The following is a 19,856-nucleotide window of genomic DNA, read 5'->3' as shown; positions in this document are numbered from 1 at the left end:
TATATTTCTGCTGTCCCACCCTCTACATATGTTTGAAAGCTCTGTGAGTGCTAAAATGTTTGCAATACTACACATTTCAAATTTCAATTTAGGAGAAATAGCGTCGTATTTTGAACTGTAGCATGAGCTTAAAACAAAAATGAAAATAAATTTTAAAAAGTGTACTGTCATTTCAGATAATCAAATAAATAATGCATATTCTCTTTTGGTCCCAGGTGGGAAGCATTATGAAATTCCACACTTAAATTTGCCTTTCTCGACTTTTCTCTTTCTTGGTCAGTTTTTCAGTGGGTAGCATGATTGTGAAAAACTTTCCAGTGTTTTTGAGTTATCGGAATGCCACAGACAGTGGCAATGGAGTCTGAAAGTACCTGTTCATGTTCTTTTGTTTTGTTACAAAATATCCACAACAGGTCTTGACGTTAATGTTTAGATAACACAGTAGGCACAGTAGACAGTAGGCCTAAATAATAGGTTAGATAATAGCTTCCAGAAATTTTCCCATGCTATATGTAGTTTTTTTACTCATCATCAAGGCACTTGACTAGAGACATTCCTATTAGGTTGCTTCTTGCAGATCCTTTCTGGGACAGCTGGATGGCCCTGAGATGTCACCCTTCTTAAGGTAACTCTGATGTGTAACCTACATTGCTCTTTGCACTTTGTAAGGTGTCTCAGGGTAGGAGACACAGGTTCTGGTTACAAATTTGATAGAAAAACTTCCTCTGCTCTTAGTCTGTCAGAGCAGTCAGAGTTACTGCTCTTCTATATTGATACCTTCCATTTCTGGATGATGCCTGTTGAAATACATGTGACTTTCTAGACCATGTGGCTGGAAAAAAGAAGAGCACATCCAGGCCAATTTTGTGTCCTCAGATGTTGAAAAAAAACCCCTAAGTATCAATGTTTTCTGGAACAAATGGGTGTGGTGGTATTATTCTGGTGGGAGGCTGAGCTCCACCACAACTGTTCTCTCACTCCCCCTCCTCAAAGTGAAAGGGGGAGAAAAACACAATCTACTGACCTCCACCTCCTCCCCCTAAGCAGCGCAGGGGAACAGGGGAATGGGGGTTGTGGTCAGTCTATAGTGCTTCATCTCCGCTGCTGCTTCTCAGTCACTTTTGTCCCCTGTGCTGTGGGGTCTCTCCCACAGGATGCAGTCCTTCCTGAAGTGAACCTGCGTGGGCTTCCCACAGTCAGCAGCTCTTCAAGGACTGCTCCACTGTTCTTACCACGGGATCCATCCCTCAGGAGCAAACTGGTTCACCACGGGTCCCCCATGGGTGGGTGGCAGCTCCCCCCACGCCCCCTGCTCCTGTGTGGGATCCTCTCCACAGGCTACAGGTCCAGCCTGGAATCTGCTCCGGCAAGGGTCTTCCACAAGGCATAGACATTGCAGGTCCACCTGTTCCACTGGGGGTTCCTCCATGGGCTATAGCGTGGAGATCTGCTCCATGTGGGACCCAGAGGGACAGCCTGCTTCACCATGGTCCTCACCACAGGCTGCAGGGGACTTCTGCTCTGTCACCTGGAGCAGCTCTCCTGCTTCTTCTTCACTGACCTTGGTGCCTGCAAGGCTGTTTCTTACACCTCTCTCTTTCCCAGCTGCTGTGAAGCTTGTTTTGTTTTGTTTTGTTTGTGTGTGTGTGTGTGTGTTGTTGTTTTGTTTTGTTTTGTTTTGTTTCCCCTTTCTTAAATCAGCTCTCACACAGGCACAAACAATATCACTTACTGGCTCGGCTCTGATCAGCAGCTGGGTCCTTACCCAACATGGGGCAGCTTTTAAATTCTTCTCACAGATGCCACCCCTATGGCCCTCTCTTGCCACTTAAACCCACCACAGTGGGTTTATAACCTTCTGGTCATTTGGAACATGATTTGACTGAAGACAGAGCTAATGACCAGCTATACAACCATCCTTTTCCTGTACTGAAAGAACACAAACTGTGGCTGGAAACTTTGTGTGGGTAAGAAATCAACTGCTGTAGCTTTTACTACCCTCCTTCCACTGGAATTGCTCCTGGAGGTACCACAACATACATTTGGATGGTTACATACTTTGTTAAGAACATCCAGATCACTTATTCCGCTCAGAACTTATTATAGAAAGTGTTCTTAGGAACGTTTAATTTTATACACTTCACAGAAAACATAAGGAACTCTCATATATGCACCAGTCTTCTGTGTTTTCTGCCAAGGAGTACCTGTGCAATGAATTTGAAGGTGTACCCTTTAACTCTTGTGCAATTTAGAAACTGAGCTATTAAATGAAATCCTGGTATGACAAATAGAGTATTTTTATTCTGATTATTTATTATTGAACAGAGAAAGAGAAGACTTCCGTTAAGCTTCTGGGAACAGTTTTCAGGCTGCATTGCACATACAGATGCACACAAATTCAGGTACAAAAATTTTGACTTGTAAAATAAACACCAGGACAATAGTCAACATATGTACACTTTAGGTGCATTAGGAACAAAACAAAAACAACACCTTTGTCTAAATTGAAGAAACGACTTTATACATTAGCAAGGAAATTTTGTAATACTATTGGTAATTAACCAAAGAAATCATGAAGAAAACTCTCGGACATCTGTTGGAAGCTGGGTGGAAGAGATATTGTAGAGATGAAGGTCAAGTCAAGTTATAATGCACCTAAGAAATTAACTTTTCACAGTTAAGTTTGAATTTTAGCAACAAATATTTTGCTGTATTTAAACACAAATAAACATATGCTTATGTTAATGAAGTTTGAAGAAATTCCCAGTTACAGAACCTAAGCAAAGAAATATGAAAATTAACCTGTTTGTCTTCCTGCCGCTTCTTAGCAGGATGTGAAGGGGAAGGAATTTTGTTCCTTGATTTTAATCTTTTTTTTTGCTTCTTTGCACTTAAACAGAATCTCTTGAATGAGGTGATCTCCTTCCTCTCCTTATTTAATTCTGTCTGGTTGTTAGCCCCGTGATTTTGATATTGTTGTTTACACCTGTTATAATTGATAAAATAGACCAGAGACCATTTTCTGAGCTTGAGTACTAGGTGTCCAGCAGAGTTCATCTCTGTATATGTGAGCTTTTTTTCTTTCCCAAAAATTAGACTGGCTACATCCAACTGCCCACTGAGACCAGCCGCTAACTGTGGTTATCTCCCAAATACTGTGATTGATTCCATGAGTACTACAAACCCAGGAAAAACTCACATGGGGAAATGTGCTAGTGATTAAATAAAGTCCCATAGTGCCCTAGTCCCATAAAATGTGAAGTGTTACACCCAGGACAGATGTATCATCACATCCTAACTATGTGGCCTGTTAGAAAATGAATAGTGTCCTTAACTAAACAAACTCACAGCTCCTTTACTCCACTCTCCTCGACATTCACAACTTTTCCATGCCTAACAACAAAGACAAGCTGCTGAAAGAGAAATGTTGTTGATTGAAAAAATGGCTTCCATTCATGTGAGAAGCAAAAAAACCCTACCATTTCACAAAGTTTCTGTTTGGATGAATATATGAATATAATATGAAAACAGAATTTCAGTATATTTGTGTATGTCATCACCCTATACCCTTTTTTCATATCTATTTAGTCTGTTTTTCTACATTGCCAGTAACACCTACTCCATGGAGAAGAAGGGTGTCACTGGGAGCAGTCAGGCTGCATGCTGAAGGAGCTGTCCCTAGCACGTTTCTTGCTGGGACAAGCAAATGCCACCCAGACTGTGCTTTTATTTATTCCAATATTTATGGATGAATACAGGCAAACTTTAAAGGGCCTTTATTCTGCATGACACAATCTTAAAAGCACTAGTCATTATAACAATTAGTACAACTCCAGTAGCCTAAATTACTTTTAAGGCTAAATTAATTAGCCAGAAGAAAGTAAATAAATAAATAAATAAATAAATAAAAAATTGCCTCTTTTCTGACAAAATCTTGGCACTCCACCCCCACACTGAGAACAGAGAATAAAATGTTATTTCTGGGCAGCAGTTTCCAAGGTTGTTTAATATTCAGTGAGGATCTTCTTAAAGTTAGCTCACATTTTAAGAATTTCACAGCACATCTGTGCATCACTGCATGTTTTTAAGGGTTTTTCTTGGAGATCATAATGGGTTTTTACTGAAGACTTTTACTTGAAGAATTAAATTCATGTCATTAATTGTTCTGCTTCCACAAGCTCCAAAGATACATTTCTAATTAAAAGAAATTGCAACTTATCCAACTGCTGAATGCATTGAACGTTGACATGCTCTATATTTGCTAAGAATTGCTGCTGAGAATGGCTTTCACAAATAAGACACTTTAAAGTTTGATCTGCTTTTCTTTTTCTTTCAACCATTTATTGAGATATTATTATTCAGTATTGTAACATATAACACTTTAGTCTTTCAAGTAGCTTTTTGAAAGTGCTTAACATTGCCAGGATTTTGCAGGGACAATGAAATTGATGGTAAAACTCTGTTTTCCATGAGAAGACAATTAAGCCAACACTGTGAAAATATCAACTCTGATTTGTTGTTGTTGTTGTTTGTTGTTGTTGTTGTTGTTGTTGGAATAAAGTCTTTCTAAAGATGTGAGATTACAAATAAACTTACCCGATTTCTATTATAATCCTGTAGCAAAGTAATGGACAACAACACATAAACAAAATTGTCCCTGCACTAATTAACACGGCACATTTCAGCCTGCAGGAAGTTTATCTGATTTATAAACCTTTGGAAAAGTGGTATGAATATATAATTGAAATGTGACAGACTCCTAATTACAGAAGCAACCTTATCAGTCAAATATTCTAAACACAATAACACATATAACTAATTTTGACAAAGCAATGGTATTGTGAATTAATGTTGCTGACATTTCATATCCAGCTTACAGAGAATTCAATATATCCTGTGATTCTTCTTGTTTGTGCTCCTGTTAGGGTCCAACGAGATGATGTAATGACGAATGGCAGTAATAACTAAGACCTTCCCTCATTAAGGTAATCCTCTCTATCATCAGAATCATCAAATATCTATACATGTAGACAGTGCTATTTAATAAGAAAATCGTATAATAAAAATAAATCTCAGGTCATGTTTTTCAAAAGCAAAGTGTCTCTTTCTCTGTGAAAATCAAGACTTTCATATTGTAACTGTGACCTGAATAAGTACCTAAGAAATAAAGTAGTTAGAGCAACTCAGGTAAAGGACAGTTCTTGGCAGTATGAAATATTTCTCAGAAAATAGCTATATTGTGAATAGGCACATAAATGCTTGCAAGCTGACTGTCCAGACTTTCATTTAAAAGGCTTTTAATAAACCTTTGTTTAGCCCAGCAGCACATTCCAGTCTGATAGTAGCTATTTTCATAGATGAAGGAATCTGAGTCCTGAATGAACGTAACAAAGCCAAAAGGGCTGGAAGAATAAAAGCAGCAGAACTGGGGCAGGGTAAAGCTGTGCAAGGTCTGGCACTGGTCCCACATGGGGCCTGGGAACTAATGGGTCCCTCTTGTATACAGGGCATTCAGTGCTCTCATACCGGTGTGAGTAACTAGAGTAACTAGAGTAACTAGAGTAACTAGATGAGGCCCGGAATCACAGCTCTGTATTTCTCATAACAACGGAGAAATAATACATCATCTTTCTTATATGTGTAGTTATACTACGAAGTGATTTGTACTACAACCGTTTTCTCATGCCACTTGATCCACCTACCTGGCCACAAATACACAATCAGACCACTGAAGCAGCTTGTTCTGGGGCTGTCCAAGTGTGGGCTGATGTTCTCCCTGTACATCCCACAGGTAACAGGGAGAAGACAAAAAGGTCATGTGGGAGACTGGGGAGTCTAATTATCTGTTGCTGATGGTTTGTAAAGTGTACTTTGCAAATAATACACAGTACGGACATATCTGGCTTGAGGCATAGAATGAGTGAAGAGGAAGGATGGAAGCTATTTGTTTAAACAGAGTTGTAAGACACACTTTTACTGAAATGAAGTCAGGGCTGCTCAGCTAGCTGAAACAGACATAAATACCAGTGCTCCACTAGTGTATCTGTTGATCTTTGCGATGTGTTTGGTATCTCCTTCCTCTCAAACTTTAGCTTACATTTTACCACTGGCTTAAATAGCTGCAAGACTGCATTTTAGACATGTAGTTAGAAGTATTTCAAAGTAATTGATCCATGAATTAAAAGCTAGAATCTCTAAGAGACAGAATGGGAATTTCAGCATCATTAGTTGAAACTAGCATCACTACTTGAAACCTTCATTCTAGGAGCATGAGGGGACAGCTCTCTGGTAGTATCATTATTGTAAAAGACAGAATCACAGAATGGCTGAAGTTAGAAGGGACCTCTGAAGATCACCTAATCCAACCCCCCCACTGAGGAGGATCATACTGCACAGGATGGCATCCAGACAGGTTTTGAATATCCCCAGGGAAGAAGACTCCACAGCCTCTCTGGGCAACCTGTTCCAGTGCTTTGTCATCCTCACAGTAAAGAAATACACTTTCATATTCAGCTGTAACTTCCTGTGCTTCAGTTTTTGCCCATTGCCTCTCATCCTGTTGCTGGGCACAACTGAAGAGCCTAGTTCCATCCTCTTGATGCCCTCCCCTCAGATATTTATACACATTGATGAAGTCTCCCCTCAGTCTTCTCTCTTCTAGGCTAAACAGACCAAGTTCTGTCAGCCTGTCCTAGTGCACTCACTACTGCCTTTGGGTCTTCACATCAGTAGGATACTCCTACAACAAGAGACAGAGAGGATGGGATAGCATAGTTCAGAACAGTGCAATGTAAAATTCAGATGATGGATAAAAGTATGCTGCTGATACTGCAAAAGGAGAAACATTAGAATACTAGTTGGGTTACATCACTCTGTATTGTCTTACCAGCTTTACATAAGTTTTACTGCCAACACTCATCCTAGGCTTCTACATTCACTTCCCTGGACAATCCTACTGAGGACTAAGCTATCCATGCTTCTTTCCTTTCATAAGTGAACCTGTTCCATTTACTGCCCTGTTGTGGCAAAACAGGATTGTTTACTTTCAGAGATAGTTCACTATCACTCACCCCCTACATACCAGGAAGACAGTTATCTTACTGATCTGGGTTGAAACGGAAAATTGTATAGCCCAAGTACCAACAGCCAGTATCCCTGCATTGTTTCCAAATCCTCTCAGGAAAGCAATACTGAGAACTTTTTGTGATAAACTGTAGGTGAACAGGAATAAAGGCTGCAAAAGAATAATCAAAAATAGTTGAGATATAGCACCTCAGTACTCCCCTACTCACAAGAGGAACAGGTTTCAATTAAAAAGTCTCTCAGAATGCAGTCAAATCACTGCCGTATTTTGCTATCCTTACCATTTATCAGTACATGATTAAATAAAATATATAAAGTTAACTAAAAAGGCAGATATATGTGTGTGTGTGTTTGGGGTTTTTGTTTGTTTTTGTTGAAGAAAAGGGGAGAATTTTTTGCTGCAAATATATTAGAAAAGATCCTTGTTTTCCTTAACTATACTGTACATACCTATTTTAGATCTTCTTTAACAGCACTGATCAAGTGTTTGATTAGGAGCATTTGCTTGCATACCTGGATATTCAAACAACTGGTCACTATCACCAGAAAGCGTAGAACTGGCCGAAGTATTTTCAGTAATTATCACCTGTAATTCAGTTTTCCAAAAATTTAAAATGAAGACTGATTAACCAAATTTTAGAATGTTCTTGACAGAAGCCAAAGACTTCAAAATTTAGAAACACAATGCTTCTGTCCTTCCAAACAAGGACCTGAGTGTTGATGTTTGTCAGACTTAGGTCATCCTGTTTCAGCATTCACTGATATGTGGGCTGCTGGATTCCACAGTCTTTGATATAAAATTCCTGAGAAACAAAACAAAACAAAACATAAGTGACAAAAAAAAAAAAAAGTATGTGTTCCTTTCCTTGTAGGATTTTTGTAATTATATATACATATATATATATATATATATATATATATATATATAAAATTATTATTTATTTATTTGTTTGTTTGTTTTTATGTTGGAAAAATATCCACATTTTTGAGATGTATTTTAAATGTTGACTGAAATATGTATTAACTTCAATTCAGCAAGATCACTGTGACTTTATAAATAGGATTAACTATCACCTCGTTAAAAAGAACAGGAATTTTGAAAAATAAATAGATAGATAGATAGATAGATAGATAGATAGATAGATAGATAGATAGGTAAAATCTGCAAATGAAAGAGAAGAGTTTACAAAAGATGATATTAATAACAACTTTATCAAATATACAGTGCTGCTGTTTGCATTTAATATTTGGCTAACATATTGTTGGATAAATTTTCATGTTGGTATGAGACAATGCAGAAATCTGTAATTTGTGATCATTATTATGTTACCTAATATTTGTTTGGTGAAATTTGAATATATTCACTGTACTTTGCTTACTTATGTCTTATTCAGTGATGTTTCCATCTCTTTTAAAAAGAGAGAGATCAGGCCCACAGAAAATGCTGAAAGTCTGTTTTCTGTTTCATTATGCACATGATTAATTTTACATACTGTATAATACCAATAACTTACTGCATTGTTTGCTTACTGAAGCATTAGCATACACTGAAACATTAGTGATACTTGATACAAGTGATTTTTAATTAAAATTGTATTTCATAAGTCTTATTTACTAGAGTAGTCCTATAAAAGTTACACATGTACCTATGGGTTACTAGATTTTATGTTTCAATTTAGATAGAATGTATTAATTCTAGAGAGCAGGAATCAGACCAGATAATTTTAATGTATTTAAAATTCACTATCTTGCAGGCCTGATTTTTCAAAAGATCTTCATGTCTGAGAGCAGTAGGGTCAACACTACACGCAGATTTACATATGCAGCTCTATCTTTCCCCACTTGCATGCTGCAGTCAACATTCATCAGTGGCTCTCAGCACTTACTGTTTTTCTTCTAATTTTTATGGTGAGCATTTATTATTGTGAACTTCAATTTCATATTTATTGTCTAACAGTAATTACCTGTACAGTTTAGCTGTAACATATTTTTGTTATACAATATCATAAAAATGTTATACACAGCACCATCTGTTGGCTAGGATAGCTATCACACATAAAAAATGGCTTATGTAGATTAGATAGAAATGAGTACACCAACAAGAAAACAGAAAAAGGACTATTAAAATAAATAAATAAATAAACCGCATACTAAAAATATCTTATCTGCATTTTTTTTTTTCACAGTATACTGTTAAAGCTGTTGAAATCAAGAAACTTTGACATTTTAGAGGGTAGGAAAGATGGGTTTGAAAAAGCTATCATACAGCTTAATGTAAATTGGTAAACAGTAGTAAAGAAAAAGTGATAAAGGAACTCACACATAGTGTTCTCTAGCCTCATGCTTCTCTGGACCTTTAGTGCTCTCAAATGAAAATCGAAATTTAACTAATAGAAAAATTCTGTTGCTTTCTACTGTCACATACTTATCTGGAGAATTTATAAGGCAGAGAATTTATAAGGCAGAATTATTTACTTCTCTCTCTTCACCCTAAGGATCTGTGAGGTAGAGTGCTCCCTGAAGAGCTTTCCTTTTTGGAATTTCAGATTATATCTAGCATGTATGCACATGTGGGTTGGTGGGCATGCCATCCTCTCCACTCATGAGTCTGTATTTCTATAATGGCCAGCACCAGCTGCAGCCCGACAACCTTGGTCATGTCCTTTTCACTAGTCCAAAACAGGCAGTGAGAAGAGGGGGTAAACTTTCCAACCCAAATAAGAAATTAAAATACTCAATTTTCATGTATTTAGACCAATGGATTTAAGAAGACAGTGTTTTCACATGGATATTAATGAGACAACTGAATTAGAGATTACATCTAACAGTTGTCCCTTAATACAAAAATAAGTAGTAAAAGAAACACCAATGAGTTAAAGAAAGGAATCTGAATGCCACTCAGGATGTAGTTCAGGAATACCCAATTTTAGGTCTCTTAACATCACATCAAAGAGGCTGCAGCTGCTTAACACAAATCACTGATCTGTTGCAAACCCACACTGTGAGTTCAAATTTGGGCAAAACATTTTGACACATTAATTTCATGCAGGCAGGCTCCTTTGTGTTTGATGAGCTCCATACCATGTCCTGTCTAATCCTACAGAAACACAGTCATGCATTTGAACTGGGTCATTTCTGAAGTGCTAGGATACCCAGTACCAAGGAGATGAGGTACTAATGACATGGGATACCTTAGTTTCAAGCTGCTTCTTCAATTAACTTAGATTGAGACCTGAGACTACTCCAGAGGGTGTTCAATTCACTTCAGGCTTCCAACTCTGGAAGCAAAAGGGAATCTTGCAATTTTTTAAGACCTAACATAGTGTTTTTTAACTCTTTTGTCTACCCTGCTACAGGAGTAGGGAAAATCATAATTCTTTCCACCTGTAACTGTGAAAGAGGCACATTCACACATCTCTTGTTCATGGAACACAAGCCTAAGCAAACCTAATCCCATGTTAAAACTCTGCATATAATTATGGCAACAAATACAGCATTTAATGATGTGTAAGGCACCAGTGTTTCTAATACTATCCTTTCTTTTTTCTCTAAAAATTAGCAACAAGAATGAAGTTGAAATGAAAGACAAGACTACCTCATTCAATCCACAAGGCTACAAGAAAGATATCTAAATATTCCAATGTAGAAACAAACAAACAAACAAACAACAGCAACAACAACAAAACATTGAGTAAAGTGGCTCTTGAAATTCTTTTGTCCACACCTGAAATCTGAAAAAAATAGTGAGAATGTTCTTGAATGAAGTTATGATGTTAATATTTTTATATTTAATATATAATTTTATGATTTAATATATAATATATTTAATATATAATTTTATGATTTAATATTTTTGTTAATTTGTTATTTTAACAAGGTTATTTTATTGGGGAATTAATCTTATTCTTAACTGATAATAGCAACAACCTGAAGAGAAGGTACAACACACTGAATTTTACCTTAGATTTTATAATAACACTGTTCATATATTTGTCAATAGATTAAAAAGGTACAGTGCATTTCTGTAGCACATCATAAAAATTGATCAGTATGCACCAGAGAACATTCTACAGACCCAAAATAACCCATATTTCCCTCACGTTAGTTAATACATGGCAGACAAAATGGTCGCACTTCACTCTCCTGCTTTCTATATTTCACTCTCCTACCACCTAAACCAAATGGATTTCTGTAATTATCTGCCCTAGCAAAATGCCTGTAAACATGAATCACTTGTGTTAGCATCAATTGACATAATTGAAACGTAGAATTATTTTGTGTTCCTACAATCCTAAATGCCTAATCCAATAGAAGAAACAGAGGTGAACTACAGAGATTATCTCTAGTGGTCTTGCTCATTTTATGTTTGGCTGATAATTTGCACTGCCATTTCAGCAATGTGAACCTGAGGATATCTGACCCACTGAGCCAAACATACATTTCCTCTTGGTCACAAAACAACACAGCCACTGTCCTAGTGCTTTTTGATCTTACTGCTTAAGACAAAGACAGGGTATATTTTGACTCAATGACAGGTGAGCTGGCCCTACTATTTTGTGTAGAAATTTTACATATACATGAAGTACACACAAGAACTTAGAAGCAATCAACAAGGATTCTTCAATAGGAAATCATGCTTGACCAACCTGAGACACTGGTGAACACAGAATATTTTGACTAATAAGACCTCTGACACTGCCTCCTTTAGCATTTTCTGGTCACACAGAGAGGTTACAAAGCTTCCATCTTATTCAAGAATTAACACTAAAGTACAGTGTTGGTAATGGTTCTGCTTTGAGAAGAGTTTGGACTTCCAAACAGTGTTTCTGTGATTCTGTGATCTCACATGAGCTACAAAATTGGTATCATCATATGGCAGCAGTGTGGCCGATTAAAACTGGCTTAAATTCATTGATGAAGTTCTGTAATGTTATGATTAATCTGCTGACACTCTAGAGTCATAATTACATTTACTCCTATTATTCTGAATAGGAGAAAAAGGAAAACAAAACAGGGACCACATTTTTTTTTTCTTCCCCTTCCAAACACTTAGATCCATCTGATCCATCCTTAGAGATACATTGGAGGAAGGTGGAAGATGAGGACATGATAAAATTAAGACTTTGTCAACACTGGGGAAAACAAAACAAAAAACAAAACAAAACAAAACAAAACTGTAGAAAGTAAACAGCTTTGGTTCTCTAAGTTCTATCCAAGTGAAGCAAAGGCAGTCTGTCCAGACTCAATACACAGTACAATGAAAAGTAATAAATGCAACAGGTTAAATAGATGATCTTGTATCTTCACTATTTGCTACAATCCAAATCAAAGACCATGATCTGAGAGTAATAAGTGATTCATTTCAAATCCTTAATATAAATGTATCACATCATCATTTATAGACCCTGAGTTGGAGAGTGGATGAAAATTGAGCAATTGTTTGGTAAGCTGGCAAAATCCATTATTACTTGCTTTTTTAGCTGCACATGGCAGTTCTGCCCTGTTCTCACTCTTAATGCAGTGTGACTAAAACTCTTTGCCTTGTAGAAAGCTCACTTGCAGTAACTAAGCTTGATGCATTTGTCATGCTCTGGAAACTGTGAAGAGCTGTGAACAAATAAACAACAACAGCAACAAATGTCTGGGATAGGGTAATTGCCTAACCACAGAGTATTCTACACCTTTTCCCTTGCTCTTCCTTGTTTGTCCCAAAACTGAATTTCTTGTCCACTCCTACCCAAGAGCAGCAACAGTCCTGCTGCTTCCTTTGAAAGCACCATGTTTGTAAGTGGGAACAGAGTGACCCACATATGAGGTTTCTTTTGCTGCTTCTTAGTTTGGGCAAAAATGCAGAAACTGTATCGAATGTTTGGAGGGCAGAAGAATGACATAGAGGTAGATAAGGATGCAGTATGGATTATTCAGATATCATTCATGTTTGTTGAACTGTTTCAGTTTTTCTTTCCACTTACAGTTTCGTAGATGATTTCAGATGTGAAGGTAGGGAAGGATCAACTCAAGCAATGTTTGAAATAGCAATCTTTGTGGGAAATGAGAATTGACATAAAAGGCAGCTTTATTTCTTGGCTAACTGTGAAAATAGGAATAACTCAATATATTGTAATGTTTAAATTCATGACTGTGATGTTCCAAGCTGTCCAATTCCTCCTTGACACCTTGAAAATGGTGATATTAAAAAAGGTGTTGTAAGTATAGCTATTCATCAAGCACAGTTAGATTCCTTTCTTTAGTGACCTTGCTTCTTTCACTATACTTTGTTATAGTGAATGCCTCTAGAGGCTGGTTTGATATAGTTTAAAATATGTAAACTGAGGCCCTTGGTCACTCCTTGTTCTAGCTATCTGTTTCCTGTCACTGCCCCCTGAAAGAGGCCAAGCAAACTTTCTATACCAAAAGCATTACAGAAGCCTCATAAATAGGTAAAGAGAAAGTCTTTGTCTCTAAATAGATAAAGTTACATAGCCAAACACATAGAATTACTCCAACCGTAGAAGGTTCAGAAAATAGCTCTCTTCCTCTGGGACATGTGCTTTTAAACAGCACTAAGCTAAATATTACAATTACTGTACTGTACAATCTGCAGACATACTCTCCATGCAGTCCATAACTGCAAGATTTGAATGCAGGTGAACCCTGCACTTCATTTTTTTATTTTTGTATTTTTTTCTTTCCCCTCTTGATGAACAAACTGCCTTTCTCCAGACTTTAAAAGGTTTCTTAGCCATCACAGCACTCCTGCCTTCTAACATGCTGCCCTACACTTGCTGACTTAGGAGCTTGTCTGGGGAGGTAGAACAATTAATGCTATAAATTTTATTAACATCACTAGAAAAAAAGTCAGTCTCTTCCCATTGCAGTATCAGATACTTTTAAACAAGTAGAAGAACAGGATAGAAGAGAAGATACGACAGTGGCTGTGAGTTGGCTGCCTTCCCCTGTCCCTGGAACTGTGATTTCTACTCCTTTCCTTTTGCCTTGCCTTCCCTTTCCCCTTCCCTTTCCCCTTCCCTTTTCCCTTCCCTTTCCCCTTCCCCTTCCCTTTTCCCTTCCCTTTTCCCTTCCCTTCCCTTCCCTTCCCTTCCCTTCCCTTCCCTTCCCTTCCCTTCCCTTCCCTTCCCTTCCCTTCCCTTCCCTTCCCTTCCCTTCCCTTCCCTTCCCTTCCCTTCCCTTCCTTTCCTTTTCCTCCTTCCACCAACAAAAAGATGAGTGCTGAGGATCTTGCTCCGAGAAGCATCCAGATGGAAGAGGTAGAGGAATACCTTACAGCAAAAGTTATTTTCAGTAACAGGGCAGCTTTTGCTTTTAGTAGGTTTTATGGTCTTCTCATCTATAGTTTTATCTAGAAGGTTTAAATGCATGGGCGTTGTGTCATGTATCTAATTTACGTAAAATAAATAAATAAATAAATAAATAAAATAAAATAAAATAAAATTTAAAATAAAATAAAATAAAATAAAATAAAATAAAACAAAATAAAATAAAATAAATGGAGGTAGATTGCAAATTCACTTAGGGATATTTTGCATTTGTTCCACTACGTGTGTCAGTGTGTATATGATTTATACTTCTTAAGCCAAAAAACATTAGTTTTCTCTGAACATCTGTCTGGCATCTGTGAGATCTACAGTATGCATCATTAATCTGAATATCTTTGTGAGGCTTGGTAATGACAGATAGTCTAAGTTCACTGTATTAATGTAATGATGTTCACTGGGGTACTGCAAAGCTACAGCTTTCACCATACACTTGAAAAAAAAAAAAAGGCTTTAATAACAGTCTAGAGTAAAGTGTTGCACTTGTACTTAACAAAATCATTTAATGAACATCTGTCTTCATTCCTACTACCTTGCTTTTTACAAAGTCCATATCATATTCTTCATTTCCTGTTCTAAGCTAGTGCTTGTTCTAAATGCCTTAACACTTATATTAACATGGATACATGTTACATACGCATGAGTGTACATATATGTGTTTATGTATATATGTACACATGTATATTGATCCGTACACCCAGTTCTCTCTCTGTATATATATGTGTATATACACATACACATGCATAGATACATTCATTTCCTACTAAGCCTAAGACTCTAGAAGAGACTACTATTATAAAACTATTTATATACCCAGTATCTTAGCTATAATTTCTGTATGATTAATTTTGACTGCATACGTGTGCATGTGTATAATATAAATAAATAAATTCCTTTTACCTCTCATACCATTTCTCTGCTAACAAAACATTTATATGTAAGGGTTACTTTAACTCCAGTGGGATCACGACCATTAATTTACCATCTTATTTCCATGATACACCATATTTGGTCAATGGAAAGACCATCTTTTTCAAAATATACATGGTTCAATTCAGTAACCAGATATAAGATCTGATGTGTGGATAAATTTCTGCCAGAAAGGATGATGAGCTGAATACACTGCTCTCCTCCTATTAATATCACCTACAAATTCTTATGAGCTTTTTATGTTGTATATTCATATAAGAGATGGTCACCTCTTTCCATAAATATAAAATTTCAACTGAAATGAATCCACAACAGGTGAACAAATATACCTGGGGTGAGATAGGAAGGCATAGCTACAGGGTATTGGCAATGTGTTTCACACATGGAAAATCAGTTCATTTTCTTCCATTTACCAGAACTGTTGGAAATGCATTTTAGGTATACCTCAAGTAAGTGACAGTGTAAACTGTGCTTGAAACATAATTAGAAAATTTCCTATTTTTCACATGGCAGAACACCTTGTTTAAATATTTCTTCCTTTTACTGTACCAAAGTTTTAAAAATCAATTTCTTCCACAATTAATTTATCTATTTTAAACATAAAAGCTCTCCTTCTCACACGTGGACATGCCAATTATCAGTTAAACCAGCATCCCAAAACACTAAAGAATTACAAGTAAATCGGTGGTGCAGTTGTATTTTGCATTGATTTTGTTGTTGTTTTTTAATGCCAAGAAAAATCAATTGGGTTATAATTGGCTCTAACTGGCTTTCACACAGGCTGTAGCTTTTTTTTTTTTTTTTACCTGAAGCCAAGTAGCTCTCACACAGTAGATATTTCTCCCCAGAATTTTAAAATATCAAAGCAAAAATATCAAAGAAAATCTAATACAAACTTCTATACCTTGTAATGAGAGGTGAGGAGCAAGTACTTGGTGCCTGGAAGATAAGTAGCAAAGATCATGTGTTTATATTTTTGCACTCAGAATTAGTCCTCAAATGTTATTACATTGACTCAGTTATATTTTCTAAATACTTTTCTCACAAAGTTTATTTATTTAGTTTATTTAGTACCCAGTGTGATCAGGGATCACAGAGATGAAGGACACTATTCCCTATTGCTCTGAACCTTAAAGTGTTGTTTTTACTTCCACAAATGACTCAAAATGGCAGAGAACATCATCCTTCACAAAATCACTAGTGCCTCACTGCAGGTGAACACAATGCTCTACATGGAAAATGTCATGTTTTCTTCTAATGAAAAATATCTCTGATGCCATTTAGGAATCTGATAATGCCATCCCTTCAGTGGAGCTAATGAAGAGACTAAGAAAAACTCATGACAGAGCCACAGTATTTCTGATACTGAAAAATAGAATTACAATAATTCTATGCATGATAATAACACTATTTTAAGCAAAATGTCAGACATCAGTGCCAAGTGTGATCTATCAAAAGTGGAGAAAATATGCCACAAGACAATAGCCTGTCAGTTGAAGACATACAAACAAGCAAAAAATTTCCTATGAATACTAACCCACAAATTCTGTGGTGAAAATAGATACTCTAAGGAGGTCTCATGAATACCCTAGATATTTCCTTATTTTCCATCAAGTAAACAAGTTTATATGAATTGATTGACTAAGATGTTGCTACATGCAAAAACATTGTGCTGTTCTTTGTCTAAATGTAAGTGGAATGAATATCCGTGGTGATGTAGAATCATTTCTTAGGGGTTTATAGTTTTCTATTTTTTTTATCTCTAGGTGTCAGTTATGTGTCCCAGCTGCCAAATTAATTTTAGATGTTCTTCCAAATGCTCTCTGGGTTCCTGGTGATTTATACTGACAATTGTACTAGAATGCTGGACTTAGAAATGATTCTTTTCTTGGACAAGGAATCAAGGAGGCAATGAAATAATGTTAGCGGCCGATTTCAATAAATCAGAGTTGTTTTTTTGTTGCTGTTGTTTTGTTTTGTTTTTGTTTTTACGAAGAGTTGTATAACTCCATGCCAAGAAATCCTTTCTCAAAGTTAAACATTGGTCCATATAATCTTTCATATCCTCACATCAAATTCCTCTTGTTGAATATTTTATATTTTCTGTGTGAGCTAGTAGTAAAATACTTTTGCCCTCTACTATAAGATACTAATTTGCAGGTGAATGTTAAAGTCCTGCCACATTTATTGTTAAAATTTGTGTCTGTATCACAAGTAAGACCCAGAATCTTCAGCATGAATTCTGTAAAATATTTTAGAGCAATTTCATAAACAATTATAACTATTAATCCTTCTTGTTACTAGCACCTTTTAAGCAGTTCCTTCCCAAAACCAAAATCAAATGTTAAGTAAATCAATATAGTAAATATATAGTAAATCAAATAATAGGTACTGCAATCATAATGAAGATTTCCTACTACTGAAGATTGTCCCAATTGTCTCAAAAATATCCAACAATGGAAACAAAGGACTATCCTGATGGTTTGTATTCATCTCTGTCATGAATTAATCTCCAGGCTTTCATATGTTAAATTCTAACCAGCTTTAATTAGTTTAATAATTAATTACTGCCTATCATTGGCAAGAACAATAAAAAGTAGCACTCCAGTCTACTAACTGGGACAGAGCATCAGAGACTGTGCTTCTTATCCATTCATTGGAAGTGAAAACCAGAATACCAGGTAAAGGTGTGTCCTTGCTTCTTTCTCTAATTTTGTAGTAGTTTATCTAAACCTTTGATTATGCATCACCAATCACAATCCATTTTACAAAATCAGCTAGCCTCATATACTGATGTAAGCAAACCAGATTAACACGGGTTTCTTTGTGCAGTACCACAGAACACTTAGTGCAGTTGCAGCTAATTTAATCTGTTTGCATTCTAAGGTAAAAAAAAAAAAAAAAAAAAAAAAAAGAGTTTGTATATGTATATTAATGGCTGCCTAGGAGTCTCATGGAAAAATGTCACTCATCCACTACAGAACAGTTTAGGAGCTCTCAGATAAATTTCAATGAAGAAGGATCTTTTAATGTTTCATTGAAATTCTGGTGCGTTTGACCCTTTCTCACCTTTGTATGCTAACTAAATTTAGTTAATATCTAAAGTCATTTAAACTGTTTCTTTTCTTTCCAAAATGAAACAGTGGTAGTATGGAAACATAATCAGAGACTTTGCACCAATCTTCTTGACATGAAAGAGACAGGATGTTGCACAGTGGATACTTGATGGCTGTAATACCCAGTGTGGTAAGGATGTAGAGAGGATAACTGGGGATATCTGCCTACACCAAATACCCCAAATCCTGCTTGTTCTCCTGACAGTGGTGCCCTGTTGATCAGTAGCTAGGAGATGGGCACCAGCAGCCCCTCCTCACCCAGTAGACACAACATCAACACACAACATCAAATAAACCAAATTATTTTGAGAGCAGAAAAATGTCAGCAAATGTCTTTGAGAATGATGTCTAAGATTCAGCGTTGTCTCTCACCTCTGGAGGGGAAAGGGACCAATGTAAATCTCTCATCCATGGCTTCAGTACTTAAACACAAATCTGTGCTGTTCTTGGAGAAAATACAAAAGCCTGTTATTCAGACTTTGCAGACTGAGCTGAAAAATATGACATTTGCTAGTTCTGGAAGGTTGATTATCCAGCATAATGTTCTTTAGTATATTTTGGCCTGCAGTTGTAGTATTTATAGTGCATTTTGCACGGCTGTAACTCAAACACTTCTATGAATGCTCAGTCTAAGTTTGGTTTCACAACAACTGTTGTATGACTTTGTTAGCCTAGTTTCTGCTCAGAATTAATATTAGTGTGTTGACTTGAATTATGTCCCCATATAATCACAATATGGCATGCAATATTGAATGTCATGTTTGTTTGACTCATGAGAAAGGGAAATAAAAAATTGCCTGGAGCATTATGAATGCAAATACATACTACCTCTTTGGCAGTGGTCATTTTATATTACATTATGACTATTTTATTGAAGGCATATTAAAACTGTTTTTCATAGAATTCCATGTTCTGAGACAAATGCTGTTATTTTAAGTGGGTATTTTACTTGGGATAGCTGACAGACTTTTGGCGAGTGATGATGACAGAGAAAACTAATTGTGCAAACAAGCTTCAAAAAATCAATTAGGCAAGAAAGTAATGAAACAAATTATAAAATGACAACTACGTCTTTGCTTTTGACCAGTGTCAAATATAATTTCTAATAGGGATTCTACTATTCCTTGAAATTCAGTTTTCAGTTTTCAGATATTCCGTTTTGCAGATCCATTTATTTAACCAAAGTTGTAAAGATTAAACCACATTTTGAAAATTTATAGATATTTTTGAATAAGTGATACTTTCAACTACATAAGTTGAAAGATTTCATGATTGATTTTAAGGATTTTAAAATGAATAAATCATGTAATATTTTGTTAACTTTATTAATTTTTGTTCATATTTTAAGTTAACATAAGAAATTCTATTTCTATTATTTCATAAATTTACACTG

The 19,856-nt window shown here is 36.2% G+C and overlaps 2 long non-coding RNA genes across 3 annotated transcripts in view; one reads left to right on the top strand and one right to left on the bottom strand.

Moving 5' to 3' along the window:
• Positions 1-724, top strand: part of LOC119714508 (uncharacterized) — a 2,273-nt gene extending 1,549 nt beyond the window's left edge. The window contains exon 3 of the long non-coding RNA XR_005261779.1: positions 564-724. This is a non-coding gene — a long non-coding RNA (uncharacterized lncRNA). The remainder of the gene's footprint in view (positions 1-563) is intronic.
• LOC140000747 (uncharacterized) overlaps positions 1-19,642 on the bottom strand; it is a 19,817-nt gene extending 175 nt beyond the window's left edge. The window contains exons 1-4 of one of the 2 annotated variants that reach the window (XR_011805939.1): positions 18,836-19,642; positions 16,252-16,286; positions 7,597-7,886; positions 1-6,739 (exon numbers count right to left, since the gene is read on the bottom strand). The exon at positions 1-6,739 is cut by the window's left edge and continues 174 nt beyond it. This is a non-coding gene — a long non-coding RNA (uncharacterized lncRNA). Of the gene's footprint in view, positions 7,887-16,251; positions 16,287-18,835 lie in introns of both variants that reach the window. The other variant, XR_011805938.1, reaches the window with a different exon arrangement.
• Between the last annotated feature and the right edge of the window lie 214 nt (positions 19,643-19,856).

This window comes from Anas platyrhynchos, chromosome Z (assembly GCF_047663525.1).
Source record: "Anas platyrhynchos isolate ZD024472 breed Pekin duck chromosome Z, IASCAAS_PekinDuck_T2T, whole genome shotgun sequence".
Lineage (NCBI taxonomy): Eukaryota > Metazoa > Chordata > Aves > Anseriformes > Anatidae > Anas > Anas platyrhynchos.
The sequence above is the reverse complement of the archived record's forward strand: the minus strand, read 5'-3'. Positions and strand labels throughout refer to the sequence as shown.